We start from the raw sequence: 13,720 nt of genomic DNA on the forward strand, positions 1-13,720 counted from the left end.
TAGCAACACCTATGTGAGAATGCTGTTCATTGACTTCAGTTCAGCATTCAACACCATTATCCCCTCCAAACTGATCACCAAACTCAGTGAACTGGACATCAATACCTCCCTCTGAAACTAGATTCTGGACCGCAGTCTGTTAGATTAGATAACCTCACCCACTCAACCCTCACCCTGAACACTGGTGTGTGCTGAGCCCTCCTTTACTCCCTCTTCACCTACAACTGCATACCTGTACATGGCTCTAACACCATTGTCAAGTTTGCAGACAACACTATGGTGATTGCTCTCATCAGCAACAATAATGAGACAGCCTGCAGTGAGGAGGTCCAGCACCTAACATCGCGGAGCACCGACAACAACCTGGCTCTCAACACCAAAGGACCAAAGACCTCATTGTGGACTTCAGGAAGTCAAAAGCTAGCACACAAAGCCACATCCTCATCAACAGGACTGAGGTGGACCATGTCACCAGTTCATGTTTCTGGGTGTCCACATCTCTGTGGACCTCTCTTGGACCCTCAACACCTCTACCTTGAGCCAAGAAGGCTCACCAGCATCTCTTCTTCCTGAGGAGACTAAAGAACACAACCTCTCTCCTCAGATCCTGGTGAACTTCAAAACCTTTACCGCTGCACCATTGAGAGCATCCTCACCAACTGTGTCACAGTATGGTATGGCAACTGCTCTGCCTCCGACTGGAAAGGACGGCAGAGGATGGTGAAAACTGCTCAACGCATCACTGGTTCCTCACACCCCTCCATCAACGCCCCCAACCCCCCCCCCCCAGTGCCTCCTTGCCTGTACCTGTTGAGGTGTCCATGTCGATGGCAACCTTCACAGGGACAACAAGGAGGCGAACATTTTGCCCCTATCCCACCCATAGTATTCTATTTATATTTATAATGTACACACTTTATTACACTTAAACATAGCAATATTCTACTGATATTTCTACGGTTGTTCGTGATTAGTTCAAAGGAACTCCAATGATTTTAAACTCCAAACATGTGTCCACCCACCACGAAGAAGATGTTTACCAATGAAGTCAGGCCACACTCTTTGCCAAAGAGGACCGTAAACATAGTCAAGAGTATAATAAGGCTAATTAGCATAATGCTAGTTTTTTTTGCATTTTTATATTTTTCATAGCCTTTACTTTTTATTTATTGCCCACGGGGGATTTCTAAGATGCACAGATGTGAACAATATTAATTTATTTACATGGTATAATAATGCCCGTCCGAAGAAAGTGCCCAAAATCGCCATTTTGGCAGCCATTTTGTTTATGCTAATTAGATGGTCAAAAACTCAAAATTCTGCTTGGGAACAGGGCTAGTTGGATTCAGCACATGTTAATTATGATAAAAAGTCCTGTTCCCAACTTTTACTAAGAAATGCCTCTAGACCCATATACAAGGACTTTTTCTTGAAATAGCACTTGTCTATACTAGCAAAATATGCAAAAAACTCAATTTTTACAAGAAAATCCAGCGGGATTACACAAGACACCGTACTACTTTGGATTTCTCTCTCACAAATGTTATGTCAACACAGACATGATGACAGGTAAAAACAGGTCAGAATGGATATGAAAGCATATAGGCTATGTGCGTAAAGAATATGCAAGACAGTAGAGCAATTCATATTTTACGAAACCCATTGTAATTTAAGAAATAGCCTTTTTTTGTTTGTTTAGTGTCTTAACATGTAGCCTAACACAGAGCCTATCTAAAGGCATCTTGTCAGCTGACCACATGAACTAAAACCACTCAAGAAAAGTGCACTTACATCTATTTGCCATTAGATGGCACAATGTGAAACAGCAACAGAGCTCTCTCTGGACAAATGTTATAGTAATGCTAATATCCTCATGTCTTCAGTAAAGATCCTGGTTGGTTGCCTATAATAGTACTAATACTGAGGCTACTGTTGAGAAGTATTGTTAATGTGTCTTACAAAGCCCCCTCTAAAAGCTGATGCACATGTGGGTTAGGTAAAGGAACTGCACACCACACTGATTTCCTAACTCAGTGTGATAACAGTCTTTTTTAAGTCTTTTTAGAAGTAGTCTAATACATACATATATTTGAAAGGAGGAAATGGTAAAATCACCTTCTGTGTTATATTTACTAACAATTAGCTACTTACATTTCTCTGGCAGATTATGTTGTGAAATGGTATTATTCAGGCCATTTTTGGTAGGCTTTTTTTGGCATCAAAATGACACTTGAGCACACGTTGGACCTGGCGGGGGGAAGGGAGGACATTCTCAATCCTCACTAGTATCACAGCCTGTGTGTGTGTGTGTGTGTCTGTGTGTCTCTGTGTGTGTGTGTCTAACATTTCAAAAGCCCAGCCTCTGTGTAGCAGCTTCAGCAAACAAGGTAAGGCTGCCTTAAGAGAAACAACACATTGCTGCAGAGAGAGATAGATAGAGAGAGAGAGAGAGAGAGAGAGTCTGGATGAGGATGCAACACTTAAAAACCAGAGTCCGATCACGCCTCCAATCCTGTGTGCCAGTCCAGGATTTTGCAGCTCCCATTTTGCTGATGCACCGAGGAAAGAACCCCCCCACCCCCCCCACCCCCCACCCTCTAGCAGCAATGCAGTGGCATGGCAATGGAAAAAAAGACCTGCAGTGCTCCATCTTGCTGTGCACTGCAGTAAATGCATCATTCCTTAGAAAAGATGGGGGGAGTCTTTCTCAGTACCTCTGTTACTCTCCTGCATTCTCAGTTTGACATCATGCACTTCACCTCCAGGGCAGGTCCATGTGATATAAGCTGTTCTGGCTTTCCTTTCAGTCATTCACTTGGTGTGAGTGACTGACTCTCTTCCAAAAGAGATTTTTCATTGGCAGTTGTTTTTTACATCATGCTGTAGACCAGAATATTTCTTTGAAATGTATTCCGTTTTGAACATGACCATAGTATTGTGCAGACTATTCATAACATGTCTCATAAGGGATGTTTCAATTTGACTATTTTTTTCTTTCTATATGGAAACTCTCAAACTCTCAGATACCATAAGGATACATGTATGACTCCCAATTTTCTTCCGGTCACAACTTCTGCATGTCATTATCTCGAGAAAAACATTATTTTCCCAAGAGTATTTATTTAATTCAATATCTTGAGGAAATTATTTGTAACAAAGAATATAACTAAGCTCTGCCAATTAGAGCTGTCAATGTGAGTAAGGTGGTGAAAAATATTTCTGAGCAGCCTAGCAAGGAGGCCTTGAGAGACTGGGTATCAGATGTGTGCAAAAACTTTACTGATTACTGAACCTTTTTGTCATCCCAAAAGTGATAGCACACTATGTGGCTGGAGTTTCATTGGGGCAACGTCATGAACCTTAACTAATAGGTGGCGATGTTGGCTACCCCACAATTTCTCTCCAGGCAGCCATCAAGCTTTGAGAAATGTGATACACTGATCAACGTTTACCACTCCTGCTCTAAATAACATGGCCTACACTGCAGGACAGGACTACATAGAGTTTTAAGGAAAACAGCATTTTGTTCTAATGAGATGATGACCTATATCATTCATATCAAAAAGGAAATGTAAAGGAATGGGATGTACTGTAAGGGCTTCCTTGGTTCTAATGTGGTTGCATTTGCCTATATCAGTCAGCAATCAATGCATTTTTCCATAGATTTAGAAAGATTAACTTTAAGTAAATGACTGAAGAACTTGCAGGAAATTGTTGGTATTTGTGGGGGCCTGCAACAAGGGCTTGTGGTTTGTAGGGTTATGTAAGCATTTGTAAGCATATGTATATATATATATACTGCAACAACTTGCTGTGTTAGCTTCAAAATTTATTATTATTATTTCCTTCTCTATTATTGTATTATAAATGTTCCAAATGTAAAGCACTTTGAGCTGCATTCTATGTATGAAAGGTGCTATACAAATAAAGCTTATTATTATTATTATTATTATTATTATTATTATTATTATTATTATTATTACTATTACTATTATTATTAGAAGTTTTACGTAGTATTTTTAAATGAACATTCCACTACAGAGTTTGTAAAGGATGGCCTTCCTTCCTGTTTGTGCTGTGCAAGATCTACAACAAGCACTATCATATTACCAAGAGCAAGTGTATCCATAGGACATAAACACATAGTCACCAGAAACCAACCTGTCAATGTTTAAATTCATAACTGTTAAAGGACATTTTCATAATGACTGTGCCTCGTTTCATGTTTACAGCTTTTATTCACATTGATGATGTTAATTTAGCAGATTCACATGTAAGGGGGAACCAAGGACAATGAGGCAGTGGATTAGCAATGCTAAATTCATGGTTTTGGGTGTCTGATTCTCTTAGCTTATGACAGTTTTTAACATTGAATGCATCAGGGACACTCTAAATGTCCAGTCGTATAATAAAAAAGACGTGACTCAAGGTTACTACAAAGTACTGTATTCATGATACAGTATTTGATCCTTTGGATCAAAGGACTCCTTGTACTCGCCTGCTGTGACTATACAAACTCTGTGGTTAACTATACCAATATTAGACTAGTGCTGACAAAATAGCCCGACTGCAGACCTAAGATCAGTGATGAACGATTCTTGGTAGCAGTAGCTAGGCTTCATGCATGCTATAGGAATGCTGATTTTAAAGCCCTTCAACCTAACATTCAAGGTCACTTGTGGAAATCCATCATTATTATGAGTTTTTTTTCCTTTCAAAAATGAAAACATATTTTTACAGACTACAATACAGCCGCTGAGTTTTATTAGGGCCGCCCTGTCACCTGATTATGTGTTTGAAATGTCAACCAGGAAATTCGGGGGTTTTAAGGTGTAGACTATGAGCAGGGGTGGGGTCAGTGGTTATATTTACCTTTCCAAAGGGAAAGGCGTGGCTGAGTCATATAGATTTTCCAGCCAATTAAAAACATTTGTTTTGAACTGTGATGAGGAGTGGTTGCATTCAGAAGTTACACACAGTTTCTCTTCCTTTCTGCTCAACTACAGTATGTCAAACTACTAGGTAATACTGTGCCATGTCCATAATGCAACTTCCTTGGTGAAATATTATTTAACTAATGTCATATCTGCGTTGAAAGGTGAAAAAACATGGTTCATCGTGATCCACTGAACGTGGATGAACATTAACTCCATACTCATAAACCCACATACAAACACACAAGTGAGAAAACAAACACACTGAACAATCAAAAACGTTTGCTATTTTTTTTTAATTTGAAATACAAAAATGTGTCACCAATCAGCATGTGATCATAAAGAGCCATAGGACATACATAATCGCACTCATGATGTTTGTGTCTAGCTACACCGCTAGTGTGTCTTCTACTGAGGGCCTTAAAGGTCAGACTGTGCTGCCAATGGTAACTGTCATTTAACAAAACAACAAAAGCAGACAGTCATATGGCAAACTGAGAGATGATCTTATCAACTAACACAACATGTTTACTGATCGACACATTTCAACAACCAACCACACTACATTTATAAGAAAACAGATGGTGGTGCTTTATTGTAGCATTACTGCAATCATCCTGTGTCTACTGTAATAATTCCTTAACGACTTCACTTTTGTTTGTGTCAAATGGAGTTACTGCCAGAAGCAGGAGATAGATACATACCGCACTCTACCGCACTCCTCCCTGGTTGGGGCTGCGTGATGGGGGTGTATGGGGGAGTCGAGAGACACTCTGCCCAGGCAGCAGTGGAGTAGCCGGAGTGGCATTCAGGGGGGATGGGGGGTGGGTGGGAGGGATGGGGGCTCTTAATGTAAAGAGTTTCTGCGGCAGTATACTTGCTGATTGCTTCGTTCTCACTCCTCACAACAACCAGCTAAGACACTGCCAGAGAAACACTCACAGCAGCCGGTGGGCGCCATCCTTCCTGTCTGTCCTCATCCTCGTCCTCAGGTCTGTCCTCTGCTTGGCAAATGCCTCCCCACTGAGTTTGGCCCGTGTGCTTGTGGTGGGCAGAAGACAGAATAGCGCAAATGGGGAAACAACTGAGAGTAATCCCAAACTCTCCATGCTTTTTACCCACATGCTTATTGAAGGATTGTTCAGCTTTGTTCCCTGATAAGTGTCCGTCATATCTCATGTTATGTAGACATTGAGGACAGACATGTTGACTTTCCTCCATTTTACTGGGTGGCACATGGTGTATGTGATAACACTGGCCTGCAAGAGGTCAAAGTAACATGATATTAGAGAAAGAAGAAGTCAGAAAAACAGTTTTTTTTTTATAAATACAGCATTCAAATATGATACAATATTATTGCAATTGTTTACATTTTACGATACAGGAAGTAGAGCAGTTAATTAAAACCAGAATATTAAATAAATATTGTGTTACTTGCCACCAATGTATTGTGCCAAAAATATATACACTGCAGTGATTTTCTCCCATCTTTAATATGTTAAAAGGGCAAAGTCATCAGTGCTGCCGTAAGGACAACAATTGGACATTTAAGAGTCTGTTAGAAGTCCAACATGGACCCTAAAATCATCTGCAGTCCTCCCATCACTGGCTGGGCCATGAGTAGCAGGGTTTGCCAGAAGGAAAGACCCGCTAACAGTATTAGTAACCTTGGGGTTGGCAGTCAGTGGACTTCTACATTACTTTCAGGTAATTCAGTTCCCTGTATGAAAACACTGGAGATCATGGGATAACCTGAGTGGAGCTTATGTATACCACCCCCCCCCCCCCAACACACACACACACACACACAGACACTCAAAGATACACCCATACATCTTGACATATCTATCTTTACAAAAAGCCTCCACAGTGGGTTCCTCATACCTTGTTGACTGTGTGTGGGATCAGAGGATGCTTGTTCTCAATTCACTTAAACTGCCCTGAGGACTCCAGTCCACAGTCAAGCCCACAGCAATCACCCAGGAGAGACAGACAGACCTAGGTGAGAGGGAAAAACACACACACACACCTTTTTTTATGGAGCCACTGAATGCATGGAGAGCCGTAAACCCCCTCTCGACCACAAATAGCCACACCATGACTCATGTTAGCGCAAATAAAGGCAGTCTCGGTTCATCAGGTTCAACTTTTGCTTCAGCAGAAGCTGTAGAATGAAAAGCAAAAGAAAGCACCTATGTTTCTGTGTCCATAGGTGTTCATATATGAAACTGACTGAGCTATATGTATGTATGTATGTATTGCTTTATATGTCATATCATATGCATAGTATCCTTTAGTGGAGCTGTTAATATCCTACGCAGTCAGTCTGCATGCAGCCTTGTGTGTGTGTTTGTGTGTATGTGCATGTGAATGTTTGGGTGTGTGTCTGACTCTGTATTGCGTGAGAGGAAGGCTGGACTGGACTGCGATTGCCACACACAGAGACAGAATTCCAGCGCTATCAGCTGGTATTCCCCACAGCAGGGCTATTTAAAGCTGACCACCCCAGACCAAGTGCACCCCTGTGAGAGGGGGGAAATGATAGAGAGAGTGAGTGAGAGTGTGTGTGTATGTGAGAGAGAGAGAGAGAGGGAGAGTGGGGGTGAGAGAGGGAGGCATGATGGGGTGAGCTAGAGACAGATAATGATGGTGCTTCCAAAGGCTCTTGGAGCTCTAGAGAGAGATCCAGCAACTGAAGGCTGTGGAGACAGCGTGCTGGAACTCAGCTTGATCAATCCTGAGGCTGCATGGCGCAAGGTCAAGCCTCGTGGTCCGCAGTCACACACGGCCATAAATCACTCTGGGAAGGGAGCTTTTTTTTTTCTGAGGGGGAACGGCTGCGGCCATCAGAGGCCTCGCTGTAGAAAATCCAATCAGGCTCCTACTCAAATAGTCCTTGGCTACTTAAGTCCAACAGCATTGTTTTTGTATTCTCGTAACAACCACTGAAAATGCATTCCCCAACTGCGGCGTGCCGACGGGTTATCAGCCTCTCTGAGACCACACCTGCGCAAATTACCTGTCTAGAGTCTGCTGTTGGTGCAGAGACAGAGCTCCCTGTTCTGATTCCACTGATTATCAGGTGTGCTGATATGAGTATGGAGCCAAGAGGCTCATTAAGGGTGGAAGGGGCGAGACTCAGGCTTCGTCCTCAAAAGATTTGAGGAGACATTGATTTAAAACTAATCCATTACAGGTTACCCGGGGGTTAAGGGGACAGGCACAGTGTGTCCCTCTCATGCAGTTTGACTTAGTTCTGTTCATTTCTGCCAGAATAAGGAGCACAGCAATATCGCACAATCATCTGTGATAGAAAGCAGCTGGTGGAGTGACTCGGTTAACCTTTCACATTAGTGAAACATATACACATATTTCACTGGATTCAGTTAATTAATAACCATTCCTAGTAGAACTCAGACCACTTGGCATTGACCCCCTGACCATGTTCGCAGCTATACAGGAGGCAATACTCTCAATTGCACTTGTCAGCCTATAACAGACTGCTGAAATGCGTGGATAACAACCTGTCAGTCCAGCTCAGCTAGTCAGTCGCATCTGCGACGCAGATTCTGCGTTGTGTTCATTATTCCTCTATGCAGGCTAAAGATAAGAGGGTCGTGTTTACAGGCATTAGAGGCAGAATCTACAGAGAGCTACTAGACTGTGACAGGTGGCAGCTGACATTTAGCTCTGAATATTTCTTCGGTAGAGGAAGTTTGTTTCAAGCTGTTGCTGTTCACTCAATTAATTTTTAAATGACGAACGACGACTGGGAAACAGTTGGATGGTTTAAGGGTGATGTTGGGGTCGGATATCTCAGAGCTGTAAAAAAAACAACACTGAACAACAACTGTACATCTAAAAGTCATTGCAGTGGAAAATAAACAGAACTCATGAAAAGTAGAAAAAAATTGAGGCCATAAAATGCATATTTACAAAACAATTTATACTTGGCTACATTGTCGTGGCTCTTTTTTTAAATATGACAAATGTGCCACTGCTATAATTCAAGAGGACATTTTGAAGTCTGGTACCCCTTCCACTGAGTATAGAAGAATAGCATGTTACCCTTGTATGTCCACCCTCCCTCACACAGGCAGGCATGCACCTTGTGACCCTGTTTCTGCAGTGCTTGCTAAATCGCTGTGTTGTGTCCCGTCCCAGCGTCTGTCTCGTGAGGCCAGCGGCTGCCGCCCTGGCCACATGATGACAGGAATTCCTCGCTGCTTTGGCCCTGATGTAATCCCTAATACTGGCAAGCAGGAAGCCAAGGCAGGGACACAGCGTGCCTCTTTGGCGGCCAGCAGCACCGCACCGCGCTGAGCCACGCGGACGGACGCAGACCGCCTCCCCAACCTCTGACACACTTCAGCACCATGGGAGCAAATGTAAGTCTTGACCACAAAAAAAGACACACACACACACACACACACACACACACACACACACTACACCACACCACACACACACACACACACACACACACACACCACACACACACACACACACAGTTTTGTGTGATGGAATATGATTGTTTTGACACTCTCAACTGATATCAGCACAGAAACTAGAGGACAAGAGAGTGCAGAAAAGTACCAAACTGTGCTGCGGGAAGGGAAAAAACCCACGGCATAGTTGTCTCTCTGAGCTTTTGCTTTCCTTTCATGTAGCTACAGTGACAATGCTGTTTTATCCTCAGCTTCCTTTGAAACGTATATTTCCATGCTGTGCCCCCGCATGATTTATGCAATGATTTAGTCTCTTCTGAACATTCTCAGCATGCTTTTAAGATCATGTCTAACTATAGATAGTGTGTTGAGTTGGTCTGCGTAGTCACTCAACAAGTAAAACATACACACACACACACACACACACACACACACACACACACACACACACACACATGCATAAATCTCACTGGTATGGCCCTCACACAAACACTCAAATAAAAACTGACAAAGTGACGGTACAGAGTAAATCCCACCTTTTAAATTAAAGGAAACAAAGAAATAACACCACTGACCTCTTGTCTGTGAATTTTTCATCACTCACTCTCTCCCTGTCCTTCCCCCTCTCTCTCTCTCTGTTTCTCTCACTCTGTCCATTGTACAGCAGGCATGTCTTGCTCCCATACCCAAGTATTAATCATCTTAAAGGGAAAGCACTAGAAACCAGCTTGAAAACAGTTTCCCACACAAACGTCTGCACCATGCCCTAACACTAAAGATAGATGTCAGAGCTCCAGGGTTGTTCTTGTTTTGTTTGGTGAAAGTATGGAGTTTAAACTTTATTTGGATCAACATATGGATTAAAGTTTTAGGGAGAAGTAAGTGGAGATAAGTTTACGAGAAGAGGCTATCATGACTAAATTGTTATTCAGATCATCAAACGCAGTTGTGCTGCAGTGCAGTGATGAGATGATGGTGAAGCAATATTACACAGCATTTCTCTGGAAGGACTTAAAAGCGTCCTCCAAAGAAGAGATTAGCTGAGTGACGGACTTTTAGTTTTCCAAAAATGAGACTCGACATTAAAAAAGGAAGCCAGACTCTGTACATTTGAGCTATCTAGTAGGAGGCAAAGTGCAAACATTGCGCTCCTTGACAATATCAGTTTACTTTGGTGCCTCCCGATCAATGTCTGTGCTATTTGTAGAGCAGGCTCACATTAATAATTCAGGAGCACCCCGTTTGACCAATGAAACACACCAGTGGCTGTCAACATCTGGTCAGCAGGCAAGGTGTAAAAGCAGCCACATGGCCACAACAATATGCCACAATTTACCCATTTTGAGATACGTTTTGAAAGAAACTTCTTTTGGTGCTATATAAATTATGGTATATGGTCATTTGAAGGACAGATACACATACCTGTTGATCCTCCTGAAATCGCTAACTATAATGCCTAAAGATGCAAGTCAGCATGCTGTCAAGCCTTTATCAGTTTATCAACTGCCTTGTGGGGGGCTTTGGTAAGGTTTTTATTTGGCATGCTTGTTAGGTTGTTAGCGCACAAGATTGAACTAAGAATCCGGTATAGTGCTTTAAAGCAACACTGTGTGGTTTTATTACGTTATAATAACATCTTAAAACTCATTGTGATGCCACTCTGATTACAGTAAGGAGAGTGGAGTCTCTGATATTGCTATTGCACAGATGGAATGCCTATTGCACTAAGTAACGTTGTTGTCATAGATAGGAGCATGAGTCCTTTCGTTGGTTTTGGATTAATTGAGTAGCCTTCTTAGTGCTACATTGGGTACCCAGCACATTGAAAATCACGGTGAAGGGGAATTCCCACATTGTTACTTTTAGTATGTTGTCTGACGGAATTAAATATAAACGTGTCTTCGTGAAACAAAAGTCAAATATTCTGCTTACATTCGGATTCAAATGTGTGGCAGTTGAAATCAGCAAAGCTGGACCACATGAAATTACTCACCTGATTGTGGTCAGTGGCTTCATGGTCCCTCTATGATCAAAGCATTACTTGCAAGATATTTAGGAGGGGGAGGGGGAGACTTGGAATACAGGAAGAACTTCCACCAGTCCTGCAAGACACAAAAAACACACATTGGACTGGTGTTCAGACCTTTGAACATAACATAGATTGTGAGTCAGACAGATACTGACGTCCTTCTCTGGAGCTTCCAGTAAATCAAACAGATTTCCCTCTTTGTTGCTAGAGTAGGTGTTGTTTGCTCTCGAAATGGATGTGTATGTCAGAGGTGACGGTCTCCATGGAACCCTACCCTACCCCTTTACCATCCACACACACACACACACACACACACACACGCACACACACACACACATACACACACACATATCAATAATGTCTGTGAGGGCAAAAAATAAAATAATAGCTTAAGGGGCTTATTTCTGACGTAGAAGCGAAAAGAATGTCAGGCTCTTGAGTGAAGCAATGGTCCTCAGTTAATGAGTCAAATGTGAGCAACCAGGAGAGTGGGCAAACACAAACACACTCACGTCACCCTCTCTCTCTCCCAAGGTTTGGTACACACCTCCGCTATACTGACCATTCAAAGAAATCCTGACCGTGCATGACCACACAATTGTCAGTAAGGACAACAACTGCAGTAACGACAATAACGTCTATAACTGTCTTATAGGCAAACTTGCTGCAGTTTACACCAATCTGAATGTTTTTCTAGGAGGTCAGGTGACAGTTATAGTTAACTTATGTGAGAGAATAAAAGAAAACCCTGAAACGCAGAATAGAAATATTAGTTATTATAAACTACACATCAAATGTCACAGAGAAAAGGTAAGAAGTAGAGAAAGGTACACAGAGACTGCAAGGAAGGTCCAGGGAACGGGTGCTCCACCTTAAGGGTGACGACAGAGCACCAGCAGCTGGCTGAACTTGGCTCTTACCAGCAGAGATGAGCCTGGCTCTCTGGGTCATGGTCCGATCCATGGTCCAGTTCACTCTTGTCCACCTCACTTTCTATTCCTCAGTGTTGTGCCTGCTGCCTGTGAGAGGTCAGTGAGAAGCACCCAGCTGTCCAGGCGGGTGACCACAAGCCTTGCACACTCTCTCCAGGCAAGCCGGTACAAGTCAAGACATGTTCCAGCACAGCTCAGCGCCATCAGCCTGAGCCTGTTCTTAGCCAAGCAGCCACTCAGGGAGGGGTGGAGCACAGAGAGAGAGAGAGAGAGAGAGAGAGAGAGAGAGGAGGAGACAACAAGACAAGAAGTTGTTAGGTAAACAGTTTTTGAATGATTGGGGTTTGGGTTTCTCTACTTTAATGGGTTTCATTAACCTTCTGTCAGAGACCTTCAAGAGTTTAGACACGCTTCCTGAAGAATAGAGAACAAAAGAGAAGATTCATAACCAACTAATTCTAACTAGTATCAAGATCTCAATGTCTCCATACACTTATTCAGCTGCTGGCAATATTGTTTTTAATTTAAGCTTCAGGGACTGTTAAAAAGGGACAGCTTCAACTGTGTTATCCCATAGGCTATGCTAACCACTAGCAATTTTCCCCTGGGGACTTTCCTGGAGGATAATGAAAAACAGCTCCCCCTGGTGGCTGACCTCTCTGAGTGCTGATTAGACAAGTACCTTAAAGCAGTAATCCAACACCAGGATGGTAACACAGTTGAGCTTTTCACATTCCTTTTTTCCACAAACATAACACCTTTGATAACCTGCATAATGGTTGGCATTCTGACAATATCCATGCTACTCTGCTGTCACTCCAGTGACATGAGTCTATAATTTGATGATTTATTAATTGTTTGACAGAGCCTGTGGAGGCCACAGCATACATTAAAGGCACCACCTGAAATTGTCAAACCCATTTAATTAAATTGTGAGGCTACATTTACTTGTTTTAAATACTAATACCAAAAAGGGAGAATTGGCCTGCCCGGCTCAGATCAAATATTGATACTGTGTCCATGAGAACATACTAAATGTTTAATCATGTTGTGCTGGCCTATAGAATGTTTTCCCACCAGAAGACAGGTGTTTCTGGTGGTCTGAATGATTGGCTTCAATTTCATACCATAAACTCCACTTGCTGTCCTTCAGAGAAAGAACTGTAGCCATTAATCATCCAAGCATTTTTTAAACTAATTTTTACACACATATTATATAGTTATGATTTGAACGATACAACATGAATGATAAAGAAGGGCCGCATCTGAGAGATAATTTGTTTATGTTGTAAAGAGATTTTTCACACATCACCACATGAAGAAAAATATACTCATGCACATTTAAAGTCGATGTTTCAAATTATTTCTATGTTGTTA

The 13,720-nt window shown here is 42.2% G+C and overlaps 1 long non-coding RNA gene across 1 annotated transcript; it reads right to left on the reverse strand.

Annotated features, from left to right (window-relative positions):
• Positions 1-5,211: 5,211 nt before the first annotated feature.
• Positions 5,212-12,538, reverse strand: LOC143114596 (uncharacterized). The gene is made up of 4 exons (XR_012984957.1): positions 12,332-12,538; positions 11,376-11,484; positions 6,819-6,932; positions 5,212-6,193 (listed from the first exon to the last, which is right to left on the reverse strand). It is a non-coding gene; the product is annotated as an uncharacterized LOC143114596 (long non-coding RNA).
• Positions 12,539-13,720: the final 1,182 nt, after the last annotated feature.

The sequence above is a fragment of the Alosa pseudoharengus genome, unplaced genomic scaffold, assembly GCF_046254945.1.
Source record: "Alosa pseudoharengus isolate Yale_2024_CS ecotype anadromous, Long Island Sound unplaced genomic scaffold, YU_APseudo_1.1 YU_APseudo_1.1_scf_9, whole genome shotgun sequence".
Lineage (NCBI taxonomy): Eukaryota > Metazoa > Chordata > Actinopteri > Clupeiformes > Clupeidae > Alosa > Alosa pseudoharengus.